The sequence below is a fragment of the Ambystoma mexicanum genome, chromosome 5p (genome assembly GCF_040938575.1).
Source record: "Ambystoma mexicanum isolate Mex_15411 chromosome 5p, UKY_AmexF1_1, whole genome shotgun sequence".
NCBI classification, from domain to species: Eukaryota; Metazoa; Chordata; class Amphibia; order Caudata; family Ambystomatidae; genus Ambystoma; species Ambystoma mexicanum.
In genome coordinates this window covers 170912506-170936259 of record NC_090930.1, presented here as the reverse complement: position 1 = coordinate 170936259, position 23754 = coordinate 170912506, and positions in this window count along the sequence as shown.

Sequence of the window (23754 nt, the reverse complement as noted above, 5' to 3'; positions counted from 1 at the left end):
CAGTCACTAGAGCTGGAGGAGGTGTGTGCGGTGGGCTGACAGCAAGGAACTACAGCCGCAAAGCCAAGGTGGTCTCCCGGGAAAGAGAGAGGGGAAAATCCCACATCCTGTCCAAAGTGTGGTTATGACCTCCCACATTCGGGTGAATGCCCGGCAAAGAGTAGGGTGTGCGGATGGTGGGAGTAACTGGACACTACACTAAAATGTGCAAGGCTCCCACTCCAGTGGTGATCCCGAGAGCCGCGAGCAGGACAAGTATCAATGTCTCGAGGTGACAACAGAACATGGCAATGGTGGAACAAGGGGGCGATTACGAGGAGCACGACATAGCGGAAGAGGAAGACGAGGAGGTATTCTTTATCGCTAGCATCAGCTCATTGAAGCCAATAAATGGTGGTGGGGGACACAGCATTAGTAAAGAACAGATATCCCGAAGGAAAGTTGTCCCTCACATATGAACCATGTCCCATGGAAGTTGTCCAGGTGAAGCGGTCCATGTTCACGGCTGCGAACACCTGAGGGACGGTAACACGCAACTCCAGTTTTTTCATCAGGGTGGGTGAAAGCAGCATGTCGTCTGGAGAGTTAAGGGAGGGGAAAGACACCCAGAGCCTTAAGAGTGATGACCATCTAGGGCCCGCCCAAGAGCCTGATGCCCCAGTCCTGGTAAGTGAATGGGCACTGGGAGAGGACGCGGAGGTGGCAGTCGAAAAAATAGAAGGAGGCCTACCCATTTTGAGGTCTATGTTATGTCAGAGTAGGCTAGGCTGGACTATCCTGTTTAAACACAGGACACTTAGGGTAATTTACTGTTCATCCAATGTAACAGCCACATTGGGCCATGACAGTTATTGTTGGGTTCTTTTTTAACTGATTATGTGTTGTGTTCAATTTTGTTCCCTATAAAAAGGCACATTGCAGATAAAGGGGGCTTTCCCGTGGCATAGACGTAAGAGCTTGCCTGGAGCCTGACGGCAGCAGGCCTGTGTCTGCATAGTTATTCACAGCGGATGGACTTATCCGGGGCTCCCAGGGCACACATACAACCCTTAACAGTAGCCCAGCAGATGGACTAATCCGGGGCTCCCAGGGCACACATACAACCCTTAACAGTAGCCCAGCGCTGACTGGCTTCAAATCAGCTGATCCCCACGCCACTATCCCGATGTACGATGTGAGGGGCCATACCTAGTTATAGCGGAACTATAGAAAACTGCTAATGAACTTGGCTGTGTTGACACGTGATACAGAACGCGATTATAGCTTGATTGGGTGCGGTGAGGGAAGTGTGAAGCTAAAGGATTACAACGTATTTTACCTTACATTTACAATGCTTTTCTTGAAATCACATTTAGTCGATCTCCATTAGATCCACCAAATGGATACAGAGGTTCACTGTGAGAGAGGGTTAAAGCTTAATTCACAAGTCAACCTAATTCAACTCATAAAACTTTATTTAGACCATTGGATAATTAAGAGATGGCAAGACAGTGGTTGTGCATAGCCCTCTTCAGTGATATTCCTATAATATTTTGCCAATGAGTTATTTGAAGACACACAATCAGATTTAGTATAAAGAGCTATTAGAAAAATAGAATAAAAAATAAAACAGTTAAGAGAAATGAGTACTGAAGATGAATAATTCAACATTAAAAATATGAACCAGTTGGTTCAATGTGAGACAAAAGACATATGAGAACATCTCTGCTTCCTCAGTCCTGAAGCAGGGCTGAGGGTTTTAGGGGAAAGAGTGTATGTAATGTGGGTCCAGGAGTGCCAATCACCCACTACAAGATCATGCAATCTAGTAATTTTCTGTGGCCTATAGAACTTACTTTCTCTGAATGTTGATGTGTTTTCTACAACTTGTTGTCCCCTCACTTGTGCACTGAGCACATTTGTTGTGACCTGGTAAGGATGATTAAATAAGGGGTTTTCAGTGACTTATTTATTTAACATGAATTGCAAATATATACATGGAAGACAGTTGTATGCATTGTCCACGTCTTAAGTCCCTTTTTATGATTGCTGGTGGATCCAGCCTAGAATGTCTTTATGGGGTTGTACCCCATCTTTGCAGGAAGAGCGCAGCAGTGCGACTGCTCTCTCCCAGCTCGCTCTCCTCTCTCTGTGCCCGGGCAAAGTCTCACGAGATCACGGCCGGAGCCGCTCTTTTGCGAGACTAGCGCTCCACAACATTGCTGGCACAACTTACTGATTGAAAACCGCAACACCACTGAAAGATGACTGCCACTGGTTCGTGTTTGTGTGGAAGAGATGCAGCACTCAGCAGTGTTGCTGGGAGAATGACTTGACGCGATTGCATTAGAACCGAGGATTAATCACAACTTGCAGAGTTACACGCTCGTTGCAGGACTGAAGCTCAGGTGAATTGTTACACTGAGGGTGTCTCCAAGACAGCACTAACCCCACCTGCGGTGACCTCAGCCAGCTGTTGCCAGTTACAATAACACTGGGCACAGCTGAGAACAATACAGACCTGTTTTCACTTAAAAACAGAGATTCCAACAATTCTTCATTTTTCACTGGCCTGTGTGATGTTCTTTTTCTGTTTCCTAGCTGTTGAGTTAGGCCGGTTACCCTGGCAACAAGGGAGGAGGGAACATGTTACTGAGGCCCACGGTCCTCGTGCTATAACACTGCCCTTTTAATTTACTATGTAGCACTTTTAGATTCCAATCCTTTAAACGGCATTTCAGCATTAACAGCTTTAGCAGTCCTAAAAAAGCATAGTGACTTGTGCTGCTAAATGTTACACAGATGCAATAATTAGAAACATATAAGCCCCTAGGACCTCATAAATGTTTTCTCGAACATTGTGGCACTTGCTGTATGTGCAGGGCGTGTAGTTTTCTTTGTCATGTGTACATGTTTACTGTAATTGCAATGGACACACATTATATCAATCACATATAATAACAGGAACAGAAACCAGCAACTTACCTATCAACAATCTACATTAATTTCCAAAAGTGAGAAGTAAAAGTGATTTGTTAAGAAAAAGAAATAACACAAATGTGAGTTTGGATTGTGTTAATTAAACCTTGTAAAATCGATTAGCTGCTAATTGTTAAGGATGTACATGTTTATGGATGTTGTGAATAGACCGACACCTTCTTCGCGCCACTCCTTTTCTTTTTTTAATTGTATTTACATTTTTATTAAGCATTTAAAAGTGAACACTCAATATTACTTCACATTTGACATATTATATAACAAATATTAACTACACTCACCCTTCTTCACATTTGCTGTTTAAATAATAGCACAATAGCTACGTTACTCCATATATATTATTTGCTCTAAAACAGTATAAAGTGTTACGAAGTTCGTTGGTCGTGTAGAGTATGAACAACCCCTCTGTCCCCAAGAAACACCCTGACGGTTTAGAAATATCGTCAGTGCGAATATTAAGGCCACAGGTGGAAGTCCGGAAAACCAGGACGCGGGAACAGCCGGAAGAACCCCTTGAGCGCTGTAAGGAAAGGTACAGTGGTTAAGTAAAGAAACAGGGCCCGAATACCTATATGTGCATAACCCCAAAATCCCTGAATACCTGTGAGGTCTTGAGTCAAGGCGTGGGTCTCCTAGCTGTAGGGTAGAACAGGTAACCACCTATTTGTAGGACTGAGGCCCTAGCCAGTGAAGGGCTAGGCAAGAAGAATCCGTGGAGCAAGCGTGGGTCGGTAACAGGCAATCCAAAAGTACTGGAAGGGCTAGGCAAGAGGAATCCGTGGAGCAAGCGTGGGTCGGTAACAGGCAATCGAAAAGTACTTGAAGGGCTAGGCAAGAGGAATCCGTGGAGCAAGCGTGGGTCGGTAACAGGCAATCCAAAAGTACTTGAAGGGCTAGGCAAGAGGAATCCGTGGAGCAAGCGTGGGTCGGTAACAGGCAATCCAAAAGTACTTGAAGGGCTAGGCAAGAGGAATCCGTGGAGCAAGCGTGGGTCGATAACAGGCAAATCCAAAAGTACTTGAAGTGCTGGGAAGGAGCAATCCGTGGAGCGAGCCGAGGTCCGAATCAGAGCAGGTCCTTGAACGAAAAGAGAACGTCACGTGATCCAAAACAAGACAGCTGTGAAGCAACGCCCTCGGTTCACAGACTCCTTTTATCCTCGGAAGGGTCGTACGTAGAGTCACGTGTGATGCGAACCAAAAGCGTTGCCATGCTGCTAGGCAACAGAAGTCACGTGATCCGTGAAGCGCCGGGAAGCGCCGGTCTCCGCAAGGGATGTGAGTTCCTGAAATGACGGAGCCTCCAGTTGATCTGCCACCGCCGTGAGGGGCGATAAACACCCGTTACCCCAAACCTGTCATGCCGTGCCCTGCTGTGTGCAACGTGAGTGGGGAGCATAATGCATGAGTGTCGGGGAGTGCGGGAATGGGTAGACAAGGAGGGGCGAGCGGAATGGTGTGTCCGCGGTCTAGGTAGCGGTGTGACAGAATCCCCCCTCAAAGGCCCACGACCCCGTGGGCTCGCAGGATTGTCCCTATGAAAACGAGAAACCAGAAGCGGAGCCTGGACATCCCGGGAGAACACCCAAGAGCGATCCTCGGGACCATAGCCCAGCCAGTCCACCAGGTATTGAAGCCGACCCCGATGGAAACGGGACCCAAGGGTGGCACTGACCTCATAAACATCCTGAGAAGCCACCGAGACAGGAGCGGGCGGGACCAGGACACGGGTAGGAGCAAGGTAAGGTTTCAGGAGAGAAGTATGGAAGACCGGGTGAATCCTCCAGGAAAGGGGAACCGAAAGCTTGAGAGCCACGGGATTCATGACCCTGGAGATCCTATAAGGGCCCACAAAACGAGGCAACAACTTGCGACAACCAGGGATCCGCAAATGCCTGGTTGAAAGCCACACCCGGTCACCCACCCGATACTCCGGGGCTGCAGCCCGTTTACGGTCAGCCTTCTTCTTCATAACTGTTTGGGCCTCACGGAGATGGACCAAGGTCTGGGCATGGACACCGGCCAGATCACGAACACAGGCATTAGCAGCGGGAGTAGCAGAGGGAAAATCAGGAAGTGGAAGGGCACGTGGATGCTGCCCGTATAGAGCATAAAAGGGCGAGAAACCAGTGGTCGAATGACGGGAGTTATTATATGCAAATTCAGCAATATACAGTAGTTTGGCCCAAGAGTCCTGGTACTGGAGGGACAAACACCGCAAATACTGCTCCAGAGCCTGATTTACCCGCTCGGTCTGCCCGTCGCTTTCGGGGTGATAAGCCGAAGAGAAGCGAGCATCGATCCCCAGGAGTCTGGTGAGAGCGCGCCAGAAACAGGACGTGAATTGTGACCCACGGTCTGATATGATGACCTGTGGCAAACCAAAGAGACAGAAGACAGATCTGAAGAATAAGCGAGCCAGGGCTGGAGCAGATGGTATACCAGTACAGGGGACAAAGCGGGCCATTTTGGTGTACGAATCGACAATAACCCATATAGTATCGTAGCCCTGCTTGCGGGGTAGATCAGTGATGAGATCCATCGAGACGGTGTGCCATGGTCTGGGAGGTACGGGTAGCGGCAAGAGTAGCCCTAAAGGCCGTCCTTTGCGTGTTTTGCATTGGGCACATATGGAACAAGTGTTAACGTAATGTTCGACATCTTTTCTCATGGAAGGCCACCAGCACCAGCGTTGCAATAGGTCCAGAGTACGCTGTTGCCCGGGATGGCCGTTTACCGCAGCATCGTGTGACCATGTTAACGCCTGGTTGCGTACGTCACACGTAGGAAGGAACAATTTATCGTGGATAAAAGGTAACCCCTCGTGAAGGGCAATGTCCCATTCGTTGAGTGCCTGAGGGTTCTGGGAAACCCAACGCCTGATGTCAATAAGCATGGTGGGGGATGGAGTACAAGTACAGATGACATGGCCCTTTCCTAGCAGTGTGTCGGGGTACACGGACAAGGACTCCCCTCCGGGAGAACGGGATAAGGCATCAGCTTTGCCATGAATGCGTCCTGGTCTGTGCTTGACCACAAAATCGAAAGCGGCAAAAAACAAATGCCAACGCACCTGTCTGCTGTTTGCACATTTTAGAGAGGCCAGGTCCTGTAGGTTTTTGTGGTCTGTATATACCACTGTCTGATGTTTTGCTCCCATGAGATGATGACGCCACGTTTGTAAAGCATCCTTGATGGCCAATAACTCTTTTTCGGTTACCGTATAGTGTGATTCAGCCACCGAGAACTTACGTGAGTGATAGGCCACTGGATGAAGACAACCCGTGGTCGGGCATGGTTGAGACAACACTGCGCCTAGAGCAAACGAGGAGGCATCTGCCTCCAGAACGTAGGGGAGATCGGGATCAGGATGCTGCAAAACAGGGGCGGACACGAACCTGGCCTTGAGTTCCTCAAAAGCCTTCTGATGAGTGGAGGTCCAAGTGAACGGGACCAGGGGGCTGGTCAGAGCGGTCAGTGGAGAAACAATAGAAGAGAAGCCGACGATGAATCGCCGGTAAAAATTTGCGAAGCCGAGAAAAGACTGGAGTTGTTTCAGAGTAACGGGAGTCGGCCACTCAGTGACGGCATGGACCTTAGATAAGTTCATGGACAGGCCTCCAGGGGATATGTGAAAGCCCAGAAACTCCACTTCCTTGGAATGAAATAGACACTTTTCAGGTTTGGCAAACAAGGCATTAGCCTTAAGGCGAGAGAGCACTTCCCTAACATGCCCGACGTGTTCCTCCAGGGAGGATGAATAGATCAGTATATCGTCCAGATAAACCACCACGAACGTATCCAGGATGTCCGAGAATACGTCATTGACAAAACGTTAGAACGTGGCAGGAGCATTACAAAGCCCGAAGGGCATTACAGTGTATTCGAATAAACCCTGTCGGGAGCAAAACGCCGTCTTCCACTCATCCCCAAACCGCATACGAACCAGATTGTACGCCCCTCTGAGGTCCAACTTGGTAAAAACGGATGCTTTAGTCAACCTGTCCAGTAGCGTGGATATGAGCGGAAGAGGGTACCTGTTCTTTATAGTGATGGCATTTAGCCGTCTGTAGTCCACACATGGACGGAGATCGCCCTCTTTTTTCGGCACAAAGAAGATCGGACTAGCAGCTGGAGAACAAGAAGGACGTATATGTCCCAATTCCAGAGCTTTCTGTATGTAATCCTTAAGGGCTTGCTCCTCTGACCGTGACAACGAATAAATCCTACCCCTGGGAATAGGAGCATCCGGAACCAGGTCGATCGGACAATCGTACGGTCTATGAGGGGGTAGGCCCTCAGCAGTGGCTTTATCGAACACCATGTGAAAATCGTGATAGGCCGCAGGTATGTTGGCTGTGACAGCCCCCACAGTGTGTGATGGCACAGGGTCCGAAACCGTGTCATTGAGATGGGTGGCGGTCATGGCACCAAGAATCGAGGCAGGAGTGGACAGTGAATCTGTGTCGATGAGACAGAAATGTTGACACAGATCCGACTCGAACGTGACCTGTCCGTTGCCCCAATTGATCAATGGATTATGTTGCCGTAACCATGGTATTCCCAGTATGATGCCGAACAGTGGTGTGTTAATCAGATCAAATACCAGGGTTTCTCTATGGGTGTTTTGAATCACCACTTCCATAGGAGCAGTTTGGAACCTGATCGGACCGGAAGATAGCGAAGTACCGTCCACAGCATGTACTGGTTCTGGATGTTCCTTCCTAACCAGGGGCAGGTTGAGACGATGGGCCAGGGAAATATCGATGAAACAACCAGTGGCCCCAGAATCGATCACAATATGGACTATGTGTTTGATCTCCCCAGTGGGTTTTAGCAGGGCATGGACCTCTATCGGTCTGACAGGGCCAAAGGCAGGTTCGGAGGGGGTCAGAGATAGGCTCGCCGGTGCCCCCTGTATCACGGGCGAGCCCTCGGAAAACCCGATGCTTTGTTCTTGGGGCGTCTGGGGCATTCCCTTACAAAGTGTCCGTTCAACCCGCAATAAAAGCAGGCATTGTCATTTCTCCGGCGTTCTCGTTCGGATAGGGTTATCGGACTACGGACACCTCCTATTTGCATGGGTTCAACAGGGGCGGTGGATATGGGATGTCCAGAGTGGGCAGAAAAAGATGTTTCGGCCCTTCTCTCGGATCTCCTTGCGTCTATTTGTAACGCAAGATCCACCAAATCCGAGAATACCGAGGGAAGGGCAGGAACCGCTGAGAGAGCATCTTTCATGGAGTTGCACAGGCCACGGTAGAATACGATTGCTTTTTTCTCCTCTGGCCAGGATGTCTCAGCAGCGAGTTGGTTATACTTAGTAATGTACTCTATCAAAGTTTGTTTGCCTTGTGTTAGATCTAGAAGTTCGAGGTCTCTGGAGTGGGCTTTATACCGTGTATCAAAGACTTTGGCCATTTCTGATACAAGAAGATCGAAGTCATAGAGGGCGGGATGGTCATTCTCTAGCATCGGATTGGCCCAGGTGGCCGCTACCCCAGACAAATGGGATAGAAGAAATGCGGCCTTTGTAACAGAATCAGGGAACGCTAAGGGTCTACACAAAAAGTGTAGCTTACATTGATTAATGAAAGTACGATACTTCCGAGGGTCCCCCTGGTAACGTTCGGGGGCAGCAAGGGGAACAGGCGTAGGAAGCAGTATGGGAGTGGGTGCCATAACCGGGGCTGGTTGGTCTGTAGGGACTGTGTCACCGAATTCAGCATCCGAGGGTAAAGGAAAACGTGTGCTTTGGAGGGCATCCAGACGGTGGTGTATTGCTGCCGTGGCGGTAGTCATGTCGGTCCTAAGGGCCGCCACTGCTTGTAACAAGGCGGTCACTGGATCCCCGGCGGAGGGATTCATACTCTGGACGACCAAAAAAGGGCTTCACAGTCTGTTACGAAGTTCGTTGGTCGTGTAGAGTATGAACAACCCCTCTGTCCCCAAGAAACACCCTGACGGTTTAGAAATATCATCAGTGTGAATATTAAGGCCACAGGTGGAAGTCCGGAAAACCAGGACGTGGGAACAGCCGGAAGAACCCCTTGAGCGCTGTAAGGAAAGGTACAGTGGTTAAGTAAAGAAACAGGGCCCGAATACCTATATGTGCATAACCCCAAAATCCCTGAATACCTGTGAGGTCTTGAGTCAAGGCGTGGGTCTCCTAGCTGTAGGGTAGAACAGGTAACCACCTATTTGTAGGACTGAGGCCCTAGCCAGTGAAGGGCTAGGCAAGAAGAATCCGTGGAGCAAGCGTGGGTCGGTAACAGGCAATCCAAAAGTACTGGAAGGGCTAGGCAAGAGGAATCCGTGGAGCAAGCGTGGGTCAGTAACAGGCAATCCAAAAGTACTTGAAGGGCTAGGCAAGAGGAATCCGTGGAGCAAGCGTGGGTCGGTAACAGGCAATCCAAAAGTACTTGAAGGGCTAGGCAAGAGGAATCCGTGGAGCAAGCGTGGGTCGGTAACAGGCAATCCAAAAGTACTTGAAGGGCTAGGCAAGAGGAATCCGTGGAGCAAGCGTGGGTCGATAACAGGCAAATCCAAAAGTACTTGAAGGGCTGGGAAGGAGCAATCCGTGGAGCGAGCCGAGGTCCGAATCAGAGCAGGTCCTTGAACGAAAAGAGAACGTCACGTGATCCAAAACAAGACAGCTGTGAAGCAACACCCTCGGTTCACAGACTCCTTTTATCCTCGGAAGGGTCGTACGTAGAGTCACGTGTGATGCGAACCGAAAGCGTTGCCATGCTGCTAGGCAACAGAAGTCACGTGATCCGTGAAGCGCCGGGAAGCGCCGGTCTCCGCAAGGGATGTGAGTTCCTGAAATGACGGAGCCTCCAGTTGATCTGCCACCGCCGTGAGGGGCGATAAACACCCGTTACCCCAAACCTGTCATGCCGTGCCCTGCTGTGTGCGACGTGAGTGGGGAGCATAATGCATGAGTGTCGGGGAGTGCGGGAATGGGTAGACAAGGAGGGGCGAGCGGAATGGTGTGTCCGCGGTCTAGGTAGCGGTGTGACAATAAAGTTATTAAGGCATAAATTACAAATCCAAGAATCTTTCCCAAATGTGTTCATATACGTTTCCTTTCTTATTCCTATACATGATCACCGTCTCTATTTTTGACATTTGCTGTAAATCTATCAACCATGCTGAAACCGATGGGATTGGCTCACTCTTCCAGTTCCGTACTATGATTCCTTTTGCGGAAAGAAAAGTGCTGAAGAACCAACACCTCTGCGGAAAAGACAAATCCGCTATCAGCTCCTCCTCCCCCAGGATAATGCTGGCAAAATCATATTCTACATCAATCATCAATACTTTATTCACTGTCAACATCACTTCTTTCCAAAAGTCCCTCAAATTGCCACACTCCCACATCATATGCTCAAATGACCTCACTCTGTGTTTGCATGTCCAAAAAGCTTCTGATTCCAACAGGCCTCTTTCATACAGTGTCTCTGGGCTCCAGTAAACCATGTTCAAGATCTGGATCTGTCTTGCTCTTTCTCCTAGATTTAACGATGTCAATGTCACATTCCTGCATATATCTTTCCATCTGCCCACACTCATTTCTGAGTCTGTCACTTCTGACCATTTGTCCAGCAATTTCCCATTAGCTTCCTTATATTGTGCCAGGTGTTTATACACCTTTGAGGCAATGTGACCGTTGTTCTTGAATTCTCGCAACTAGTCCATCCAGTCTTTGCATTCTTCAGGAATTCTTTCCGCCACAGCTCTCTTCAGTCTTCGATATTCCCCAAATGTGCAATCCTTAAGCTCCCTTTCCGTAGTCAATCTGCCAAAAGGGATACATTTTTTCCCCTCAAAAAGATCACACAGCCATTGAATACTACTGAAAAACCAATTAGGCAAAAACAACATTTTCCCTTCTAACTTAATCTCCAGGTTTAGCCACAACGATGAGTTTTTGGAGCAGGAGACTTCCTTCTTACTTTGCTTCATAAGGCCTTTCCAGCATTACCTCAGGACTTTTGCTGGCGAATATGATTTGCATCCATGTGCATCTTCTGTTGTCAGTATCGCCCTCGGGGCCAGTGGTGTACACCTGCAGTTTTCTGCCTATGCCCAAACATCCGATGAATTCTCAATGAAAGGGAGCAAATGTCTTGCTCCGAAGTACAGGTGATAGTTTTCAAAATTCGTAACTGCCAATCCACCATTTTCAGTTGAAATGTGTAATTTCCATAGCTTCAGGCGAGGTTGTCTCCCGTCCCCCAAGAATGACTGTTTTAAGCGCTCCATCATCCTCATTAACTTCTTTTTTGCCACCATAAGAATCATACTCAGGATATAATTAATACGAGGTGCTGAAGCCATCTTGATTGCGTTGTCGCTCCCCCATAGGTTCAACTTCAGTTCATTCCATCTGTGCAGGTCATTTTTCAGGTTTTCAGTGGCATGATGCAAATTAACATCCATCATACGATCCACTTCCTTTGTCAGCCAAATGCCTAGGTATCACATTTTCTCCAGGCACAAACTAAAACCATAATTACTTACCATTTGCCTATTACATGCCATTGAAGCTGGCATTGCTTCAGATTTTGACCAGTTTTTATCCTGTATCCGGAGTACTCATGGAAAACATGGATTTGATCCATTGTTGCCTGGACCGATGTGTCATTACCTTGTGGCACCAATAGCATATCATCTGCATACAGCCAAAGTTTTTGTAAGGCCTCTCCAAATTAAACCTCTCTAATCAATGGATCTCCTCTGATCTTTGCCGGTAACGGCTCCATTGCGAGGGCAAATGGCAGTGGTGAAAGTGGACATCCCTGTCTTGTTCTCCTGACCAGTTAAAAACGTTCTGAGGTAAATCTATTTGCAGCTTTCTATATATACTTTATGAAGTCTGGGTTCATTCGTACATCCGATGAGTATAATTTTGTATAGTATTCTTTGAATTCCATGTTGATCTGAGTCGGCTCAAGTGTTATAACTCCCGTCATGCCTTCAATTGCGTTAGTAGATTTTTCATTTTCCATAACTTTGAGACGGTGTGCTAGGAGACAATCAAATTTTTCTCCTCCCTCATTATAGTTGCTTTCTTGTTTTAAACAAGAGTACATCAGCCTTTTCTGTAAGTAATTTCGCCAACTTCCTTTTTTTGAGTTCAAGAGTGGAACAAGATTCTACAGAATAGTTTATCATTGTGTGACTCTCAATTTCTTCAATTTCCTCTCCTAGTTTTTTTGCTTCCAAGTCCCTATGTCTTTTTTTACTAGCAAGTCCAATCAACAAGGGCATGTAGCAGTTGAACGCTTCCCATACACATTCCACTGCTACTTCATTCGTCCAGTTTCTCCCTACAAAAAAGCTTTCTTCTTTCGCAATCTTGTCCACAATCTTTACATCATCGAGTAGCGTGACATTCATTTTCCATATACTTGTCTTTGGTAATTGGAATGTTAATGACATTTCAAGTGAAACTCGGGCATGGTCAGAGATCAAAATTGTATTATTATCTCCTTCTCTGTAGTTCATAAACCGGAAGTCAGTAGCATATCTATTTGTGAGAACATTTTATGACGGCCAGAATGAAAAGTGTGTCACTTGTCCAGGGGATGTTGAAATCTGCACACATCATGTAGTCTACAATATCTAAAAAATATGTAATGGCCTTCCCCTTCATCATAATTCCCAAACTCACAGAGCTTAAACCTTTATCTAGCAATAGGTTGAGTGTGATATTAGAATCTCCTTCCACAATGAGGTTGGGTTGACTTATATTCTGTATAAACTGTGCAAGAGAGACATAGGGCCACATTATGAGACCAGCGGTAGCCGTGCCGGAATATTTTTTTTTCCGGCGCCCGGGAATGGGCAATTACCGGGTCATTAAGGCCCCGCCGGACCTGGTAATTGCCCATTCCCAGGTACCGTAAAAAATGACTCCCCATTCCGATTTGAGTCCCATTGGAGGCAATGGGAATGGGGAGGCCGGATGCACCGGCACCATTTGTGAATGGTGCCGGTGCATCCGACATGGTCTGCTCGCGGGTGACGGTCCGCCTGCCAGGTCAGACCTGGCAGGAGAAAAGGCACCGGCGAGCAGACCTCGTAGTTTGCCGGTCCGGTAACAATGGTACCGGCAAGCTTACCTGTACCATTGTTATTGTACCGGCAAACTCATAATGAGGCCAATAGAATTTGGCATCCCCCTGATTTGGTGCATGAACATTGCAATCAAATAAGAAACATTTTGTACTTTCATAATGATACATACTATTCTCCCTTCATTGTCCCTTTTATAATATATTTCAGATATTGGCAAGTTTTTCGTTATCACTGTACAAACTCCTCTAGAGCTTGAGGTAAAGGCAGAGCAAAAAACCCTCCCCAGCCATCCCCGTTTCAGTATCTATGCCTCTGTTTCCAGTAGATCTGTTTCCTGTAATAGGGCTATATCTGCCCCCAATTCCTTTAATCTGTTTAAGAGCCTTTTCCTTTTGTTTCCAAAATTTGCACCATTAACATTCCATTAGACTTTTTTAAAGCTATTTTTGCTAGAATGTGCCATATTTGAACTGTTTGATACCAGGACTGTGAGGAAACATAGGCCCTCATTCTGAGTTTGGAGGTAAGGGAAAAACAATGCCAGTAAAGGATTACCGGCATCGTCTACCAATACGGGCTATTCTGACCAACCAGACAGCTATTAACGGCATCGGAAAGTACAATGCCATAAATAGCGGTCTGGTCTTGTGTGCGTGACACACCATGTCGGCATTGGCGGCATGCCGTAAACCGGAGAGGATCACAAGTGAGGCGGACATGCAAATAACGGCCTCATGAAGGCGGAAAAAGTGCATACCGTCATGGCGTAAATACCGGCATCGCCGACCAGGAGTAAAGAGCCCTGAGCAGTGCTTCCAACTGCCACAGGTGCACCCAATCAGCACAGGTGGAGGTAATGGAGTTAGGGCCAGTACAAAAGGAGCACACCCACACACCACACCCCCTCCCACACCAAGATGATACTAATAGTAGTAGCATTACTGGAGCTGGAGGCCCTGCTTGCAATGCCTCAACATCAACAACAACAACAGCCGCCACCACAGAGGAGACGCAGGAGGAGAAGGAGGGTGAGACAGGCCCAGCATGCCCCACCAGTGCAGCCACCGTTACCACCCCGGCAGCCCACAATCCCTCGCATCAGAGCCAGTCCATTCAATCTAACCCCTGAGCAGATCCACACCCTGTATCGGCTTGACCGGGACACCATCACCACCATAGTGGACCTGATACACAACGACATAGTGAGCCTCATAAAAATACGCACTGCCACCCCCCCCCTACTGAAAGTAGTGTCTGTGCTCCACTTCCTCGCCACAGGCACCTACTAGCACACAGTGCGGCACATGCATGGCATATCACAACCCTTATTTTCCTGGATTCTGAACCAAGTGCTGGATGCCCTCCTCAAGCACACAAGGGACTACATATCCCTACCACGGACTCCCCAGGAGATATTCGATACAAAAGTTGCCTTCCATCCACTGGCAGGCATGCCAAATTGTGTAGGTGACCTCGACTGCACCCATGTGGAGTTGGTGGTCCTGCATGCCATGGAGGTGGTGTAATCCAACCGCAAGCAATACCACTCCATCAATGTGCAGATGGTAGGCGACGCGAGCAAGATCATCACACATTGCTGTGCCCGATATCCTGGATCAACTCATGACTCAATGGTCCTGCAGAACTCCACGCTACTACTGAAAGTAGTGTCTGTGCTCCACTTCCTCGCCACAGACACCTACTAGCACACAGTGCGGCACATGCATGGCATATCACAACCCTTATTTTCCTGGATTCTGAACCAAGTGCTGGATGCCCTCCTCAAGCACACAAGGGACTACATATCCCTACCACGGACTCCCCAGGAGATATTCGATACAAAAGTTGCCTTCCATCCACTGGCAGGCATGCCAAATTGTGTAGGTGACCTCGACTGCACCCATGTGGCGTTGGTGGTCCTGCATGCCATGGAGGTGGTGTAATCCAACCGCAAGCAATACCACTCCATCAATGTGCAGATGGTAGGCGACGCGAGCAAGATCATCACACATTGCTGTGCCCGATATCCTGGATCAACTCATGACTCAATGGTCCTGCAGAACTCCATGCTACCACGCTACATGGAGCGACATGCTGGACGACGTGCCTGGCTGCTTGGTGAGTTGCTTGACTGGGCCATGGCAGTGCACCGGTGTTGTGAGTTTGGTGTATGCATACTCCACCTGGGTGGGAAGGGGGGGATGCATACTCCACCTGGGTGGGAAGAGGGGGTGCATACTCCACCTGGGTGGGAATGTTGATGTCAGTGCACAATGTGCACATCACCGAACACTGTGCCCCAAAGCATCAGAAACAGAACATGACACCCAAATCCCGTAGTGATGAAGTAAGGCCCACACCTACCACTACATGACTAACAGGTAACCAGCCCACATCCCACAACACATGCACCACTCATCAGCAGCCCTCACCCACCGTAAGGCCATCCGGCACCATGCAGTGCATATGTGCTATGTTGCTGTCTCCATCATATCACCACACAGGACAATCATCCCTGGGAGTGCATTGAACTGAGCCAACCAGGGATTCCACAGTGTGTCACTGGTTTGGCACACCCATAGGAGTGCTGCATGTCACAATGGAAATGATCAGTGCAGAATGCCCAATATTGTACAGACTACAGCCAACGCTCCCTACTAGTAAATCTCACAGAACTCAACACATCACTAATTTCACTCCAACAGTGCTGTATGCATATACGATGCACGTGGAACAAGATGACAGTGCACACCATGAATCATCTTGAGGATGCAACCCAAACCATTAGTCCATTGCACAGGACACATAGCGGGACCTGAAATGGGGTCAATACATCCAGGGACATGTGCATGTGGGCACCAATTACCTGTAGCCATGTGAGACTAGTACAGTTGTCCAACATGAATGTGCGAACATTCACCTTCATTCCCCTCTCATGCAGGTGATGGTGGCTATCCCTTGAAGCCGTGGCTCCTGACCCATGTCGGAAACCCACAGAACAGGCACGAGGAGGACTACGATTGTTCCCATACACGTACACGTGTCGTAATTGAGAAGACCTTTGGCCTGTTGAAGGCACGATTTTGCTGCCTCAGCCGGTCGGGTGGGGCACTCCTCTACAGACATGAGAAGGTGGCCAAGATCACCATGGCATGTGTAATGCTGCACAATATGTGCATTCGCCGGAACGTGCCCCTGCCCCCTGACATGGAACACCTACCACCTGATGAAGAAGAAGGGGATGATGAAGATGTGGCAGGACCTCATTATGGTGGCAATGCACAGGAGGGACGTGCTGTGCGCCAGTCAGTGATTGCACAATATTTCTGACTTACATGTCAGCAGAGGGTGACATGATGGTCGGACATAGGGCACTGGGTGTGGGGGCACATGTACACTATGCACTGTGCAAGATTAAATGACACATGCGCAATGATGAATGTCCACTCTGGTTCTTTTTTTTTTACACAACCGGTGTATTGAAAGTAATAACATTAACGTGAATAACAAACCCTCCACCACCCTCCCCCTCTCCCCACAACTCCCCCACACACCCTCACCCCCCTCTCCCCACAACTCCCCCACACACCCTCACCCCCCTCAACCTCCTCCCACAACTCCCCCACACACCCTCACTCCCCCTCCCCCCACAACTCCCCCACACAAGTCCCATAGGGTCCACAGAGCCCACATGAGGCTGCCAGTACAGTCACTCAGTGCTCCCAGAGCCAGGGGAGGCATGTCCCGTCGGCGAAGCACACGGACCGACCGGCGGAGCGGGCTGGTCTGTGTAGAGCTGCTTGTGGATGGTGTGGCCTCATGCTGAGGCTGTTGGGCGGGAAGAGCTGCCTCCAGGGCATCGGCGATGCGCCCAAGCACCTCGCAGAGGCGGTTTGTGTTGTCAGTGATATCTGCCCCAGTACCCTCAAATCCGCGCACCACTCCTCCCTGGCCTGCCGGTTGTCCTGCACGAAATCATGGATTAGGGCAGTGAGCTGGTTAGCCCGCTGTGCTCTTGCGGCTGCACCAGTGGCCCTGCTGGGGATCGGGCTGCCATGTCCAGCAGGCTCATCCTCCCCGGGACTGTATATGGGACTGATATGTCCCTGTGTCTGTTCTTGCCCAGACTGCTCCAGTGTGTTGGTATCACCAGTGTCACTCATGGATACTTGGGGGGTTGACAATTGTGCTGGGGTGTGGACAACTTCCACTGAGTCGTCCTCAATGGTGCCTCAGATGTCATTGGGGCTGTCCTCAACTGCGAGGGGGCCGTGGCTGCCACCTCCCCAGCCACACTGGACTCCTCCGAACGTGACGTTGGACAGGTGTCTGCAGGCAGTGCAGTGAGGGGTGGGGGTGGTGTGCCCTCCATGGGCCTTGCTGTTGCTGCTGGTATATGTCCCAGTGGTGGCTTCCTTGCTGGGACACGGCGCCCCCTGGATGTGAAGGGACGGTTGCTGTCCTGCTCCTCACTGTCATGCTCACTGCCTGTGGGGGTGAAAGAGAGGGACGGCATGAGTGATGTTTGGATAGCCAACATACATACATTGGTACGATTGCACATCCACACAATTGTGGGTAATAGGCATTTGTGTAGGGAACGGCACGTCATTCCATACATGGGTGGTAAATGCAGGCATATGTCGTGTCACTCATGTTGGCCAGGTACTGGGCTGTCTGACATGCACAGTATTTATATCATGGACGCTGTGTGCCTCATGGAATTTGCTACTTTGTGTGATATGTGTCATGTACGTTATGGCCTTGCACCAGGCATCGGCTTGTGTCTCACTTGCTTCGGCATACTATACAGGGAGTGTGTGTGTGGCCGACCATGGCATCACTCTTTGGACAGGCATTGGGATTGACTCATCACATTTGGCTTAGCAGTTTTTACTTTGGACACTCACCTCCATCAGCAGATGACATGGCGCCACACTCCATCTCTCCGACCCCTTCTATGGATTCTGGCCCAATCATGCTTGCACATGTTTCCTCCCACGGTATGAGCTTAATTGGAGAACTTGGTCCTCCTCCGGTCTCCAAGGCCTGGGCACGAATTGCAAAAAGAATGTTCCGCACCCTCAGCCGCAGGTCATCCCACCTTTTGCAGCAATCCTTGACCGTGCGGGGGGTGTTGCCCACTGCGCTGACCTTCTGGCATACTAGTGCCCAAATTTCCTTTTTTTGCAAAACGGCCTCCCTCCTCATGTTGCTGCTGAACACTATCCCAGCATGCTCGTGTAGGGTGTCTATGAGCATCTGGAGTTCATCTTGGCTGAAGCGCTCCTTTCGGAGGTGGGCAGATCCCTTCTTGGGTGCTTTAGGCATTCCTGGGTGGTTGGATGAACTTTCAGGTCGATCACCAGTGTCCCAGGGGTCCTGTGTGGTGAGGATGGCAATGGATTGTATTTGTAAAGATGGCCGCTGTGCTCCTTCCCGTTCCTCTGTGATGACGCTATTTCCGGTTACGCTATTTAACGGTGACCGTAAATAGCAGTGACTGCTAATTACGGTAACCGCTATTTACAGTCACCACTAATGCCGCTTTGGACTATGGCGGTAGTGTTATCTACGGTGCGCTTCATGCCGGTAAGGGCTTTTTGGGGCCCTTTTGTGGCATGGCGCTAGGTCCCTTACCGGCATGGCGCAAAGCTTGTGCCCGCGAAGTCGTAATAGTCCGCTTTTAGCGGGCTGCTGTCAGCTCGGACACGCTATTTGCACCATGCCGGTAAGGGACGGTACTTACCACCAAACTCGGAATGAGGGCCATAGAAATGCTTAAACAAATAGACAGACAACAAATAGACACAACAACAGAATGAGCACAGCATATGATGCAAACCCTAACTAACCATATACATTATTTTATTACAAATTTATAATTCCATGATTATCAGATCTGTTTCTAAAGCACAAATCAAATCTTATTGTTCATGTTTAACAGCACACATTATTTACTTACATTTAGTTACACTGTTAATATTTTGATTTAATCACACGTTTTATTCAGTAGTATTTTGATTCATATTTGTGTTGTGTGATTGTGGGTGGTGTAAAAAATAACATATTATAACAACGAAATACCAAACACCAATGTGCTGTTTAACCTTAAAAATAAGATGTGATTTGTGCTATAGAAACAGATCTGGACTAATAATTTGAAATAAATTACGATTTGTTGTTCTGGTGGGAACCCCTTTTGTGGTTTTTTTCCTGCCAAAAAGTGTATTAATTGCGATTCAACATTACCCTCTGACTCCTACAGACTACCATGAGGAGTACACCACTTTGATGCTTAGCCATCCCTAAAGATTTTGTTTTCGTTTATGGACTATTCACTGCCGTATTTATAAAGGTAGAAAGAAATACTAAGGAGTGGAATCACAGTCAGGATGGCAATGCAAAGGTTACATGGCACTTTACATATGAAAATGAGAAATTATTTATTGTTTTCCTCTATAGCTTTGGCCCACTACTTCTGTACACTCACTTTAAATATTAAGTAGTTTACATCTATGCCATTGTTAAATTGAGCAATTGAAACAGGGACTGCACACCACTCTATGTACAGGGGGTTTTAAATACCACGTGGTTTGCGCGGCTGTACTTTAGCAAGAATGCACAGGTGGACTTTAGCTGAATTTTAGCAAGAATAACCACGAGTGCTGTACACAACACACTAAAGTGAGTACAAGGAGTCCCCAAATGCATTGCTGGGAACAAATAAAGGGTATGTTGTGAGGGAAAGTGCCAGCAACCCAGAGGGTTAAGGAAGCAAAGCTGTAGCAGGAGGAAAGGGAGGAGCCTCAGGTAGGAAGTGGCGTCAGTAAGAATGATGTAAGATGGTGTCCTGTAGTCCTTGCCCTTACATCCATTTATTTAAGGGTATAACAGGGGGAAAAAAACAAAATGCTAGTACCAAAAATGAAAGAGCAGTAAACGATCTTAGTGGTGTCTGAGCATAAGTGAAAACACTGACAAATTTGAAATGTAAAATAAAGTGAGGAGTAAAGAGCATTCTAATAAGCAGCGAAGTCTGAGGGGGGAATGGGAGTTTTTGCCATCGAAGCAGAATTAATCAAATTTTCTTTTTGCAGATTTTGTCACAAATATATGTGGAGGGTGAGTTTAGGCTAATAAATATTATTGAGGAGTTAAAGGGGGAATTCAGGCAGTCTGTGCCAAAATCAAACAGTAAAAGAAATCTATGAATTCTACTTTGATGGAATGTTTTTGATAAAATCACATAGAACCGCTGAGGGCCCGATGCACAAGGTCCATATGTCTGCAAAATTGCAGTATGGTGTAAAAGTGGAATAATTATTCCTGGGTACTATCAAGATGAATCGATCCCAACAAAAAGGACAGAACCATCCACCCCAAAGTGCAATTAAGCAGAACAATGAGATAGAATGAGGAGAGAAGATGGAAGAGGCGAGCTAGATGGCAAGATGTTAGTTAAGAGCGGGAAGAGGAGTATAGTAAGAAAGAGGTTTCGTCAAGGCAATGAGCCTAGATGAGGGGGGAAATTGGGATTGAAGAGAGAAGCAAGTCAGGTGTAAGGTAGAATCGTTGCCTGGGTCATACATTTATGCAAGAATTGTTTTAAGTTCCCAGTCAGTATTAAGACCTTATTCAACACAACTGCCAATTGGCAGAGGCTTATTTCTTTGTACCCGACTTCCCTTTTGGGTAATGGGGGCACACTCATAATGTCAAAGACTCTCAGTTACATCTCCTCTGTGAATGTCAGCTACATCTTCTCAGAGTTTCTCACGGATGTGGCTGGCCACTGGGGTCTGACATCATTACTATCTTTGGCAGCAAGGTGTTCAAAAATCCTTCTTCTGAGAGTTCCCCTTTTTCTACTAACATAGCAGGGGCGCAGCAGGATGCAGACCATGAACGTGCTGTGGAAAAGTAATGACATTGTTGATGATTAATCTGCCTGAATTATTGTATTAGAATTCCTTTCTCTTATTGACGCCACATTTGCATACGTTGCATTTACTCCAAATGTAGACTCGCTTCTGTGCTGCTGGTAGCCACGTATGGGCTGTTGCCGTGGGAACTTTAATCATTATCCGGCAGAGTTTGTCCCTTATGTTGCAATTCGTCTTCCAAGTTGCCTGTGTGAGCCCATGGTGACAAAGTGCCAGTTTTTCTTCAGAAAGCTGTAGAACTTACGGCTCTGATGGGAATGCATGGTGATACATCTCAGTCTCTTTTCATCGGCCTTCAGAGTATTGCTTTTGGGGACTATGATTAGAAATCTGTAAATCATACCGCTGGCTAGTTTATCATAATCTAGGTTCATGTTCAGAGAGCTGTTACTTCTTCATCTGAGAAATTACCAGGAGGGGGTGTCTTTGATAAGATTTCTGCGATGTACACTTAAAATCACTTTGGTTGTTGTGGGTTTTGTGCAAAGCAGGGCTCTCCCACTCCGGGCCTCGAGGGCCGGAATACTGACTGGTTTTCAAGATATCCTTCATTAATATCCATGTGGAAAATGTGCATACATTTAGAATCATTATATGCAAATGTATCTCATGCATATTAATGAGGGGTATCCTGAAAACCTGGCATGGATCTGTCTTTCGAGGCCTGGAGTGCATCCTGAAAGAGAAAGTCAAGGCAGGCCACAGTTGGCACAAGTTAGCTTAAGGTTATCCTTGTTAGTGTTGAGGTGTAATATACAACTACCTGGGCGTTCTTCTGTACCTTCCCATATCAGGAGAATGTTTTGAATATAGTGTGTCCATAGGTTGATACCTTCAGCGAATCCTGTGGATCCCAGCCAGACATTTTTAAGTTTGATGTCACCTATGAAGAGGTTGGCAAATGGTGGCATGGAACTGGACCTCTTGGTGAGGCTACACTTCTGTGTGTAGAACTCTTTGTCAAAAACAAATACATTATTGGTGAGAGCAACATCTAGCGTATCGCTCAGCCTGTTGCGCTGAAGAAAGCCAGTTGATCCGGTTCCCAAAGAGGACATGACTGTATCTATGCCCTAATTATGACTAATTGATTATACAGAAATGTAATGTGAAGTGGCACAGGGCATACTCAGGAAGCCAACCAATGTTTCACATTGTTTAGAATATCCATGGTAACAAAGGTACAGGAGGGCAGAGCAATAATGTAACCCTGGAGGTAATGATCAATATACTTTGAAGTTCTCTCTGTCAGGGAGACGATCCATAAGTGTAAAGGTCAGTAGGTTGGAAAGCTGCCAGGTTTATCTATCTTAGGTCATAGGTATAGGACTGGTGTAATAGGGTTGCTTTCTACCTAGGTTTACATGTATAAATCACCTGCACACACACATACATACAACAGGTTAGGGTCTGTATAGGTAACCCCATTCTTCATACGTATGGAAACTCTTTGTTGCCCATCCTATCAACAGTTTTAGGACAGCCCACTGCATTTTAGGAATGGGGTTTCTTAGCACTTTGGTTTCCTTGTCCTAGTAAGTGAATCATTTTGTTTTGAAAACGTTTTTTGGTCAAGATTATTTGCCTACTGTCATTTTGATTTTATCAGGCAAGATGCTGTGCTGTAAGTAAGAGTCAATAACTTTACAAATGCTATGGTAATTGTTGGTTCTAAGCTTGCAAGAGGTACGAAGGGCATGTAGGTTAATTTGCGGCATCCATTGTAAGGTGGAAAAAAGGAAATGATGGCTCCAATCCTGGCATCATACTTGACACATTAGGCCTCATCACAAGTCTTGCAGTAACCCTTAAAAGTGGCAGTAACGGAATTTGCGCCACCAGTACTGCTCTGTCGGATCATAAGACGGCGCAAATACTGCTGACTGTAAAGTCAGCCAGTGCTATTACAGCCACCTCTATTACACCCAGCCACATCCGGCGCAAACACGGCTGCATTACACAAGTCCATGTTCGGTGATATAAGTGCAGAAAACCAGCGCTAATACCTCTGAAAACACAGCCCGGTTACCTCCAGCTTTCAGCTGGAGGTAAATGAACACAAGTGCCTGAAATGAAGTCACCGGTGATCCCAATCCACCCCAGAGTGCTACATAAGGCACACCCCTACCGCAAACACTGTTTCCAACAACATGCTGCCACTAGCCACTGTGAGCTGGGACAGCCACCTGCTCAAGTAGAGAGGCAGGACAACTAGGCCAGGGCACAGGGAGTACAAGGGTGGTTAGGTCGGGAGGAGGCGGGGGAGGAGGAGATCCCAGGCAAGGCGTGAACCGATCCCCAGGTTAGGCCCTCACCCTGGTCCCTCACCAACAGCCAGTTGGTCACCCTGTACCACCTTAACAGGGAGACCATAACAGAGCTGCTCACCACAATATAGGACGGCATAGGAAGCAGGATCAACACCAGGAGAGCTGTGCACCCACGACTGAAGCTAGTGTCTGTCCTACAATTCCTTGGAACTGGCACCTTACAGCACTCAGTGGCCATGATGCACAGCATGGCAAAGCCACATTCTGCACAGTGTTGGGCCAGGCGCTGGAAGCCCTCCTGCGGCAAGTGCAACGCCACATCTCACTGCCTACCACCCCAGCCCTGGTCAATGCCATGAAGGCACAGTCCTATGCTGTTGCCTAAATGACAAATGTGATTGCTGCGTTGGGCTATACCCATGTTGCACTGGTGGCCCCCCCAGGCCCATGAAGCAGTGTACCATAACCGCAAGCACT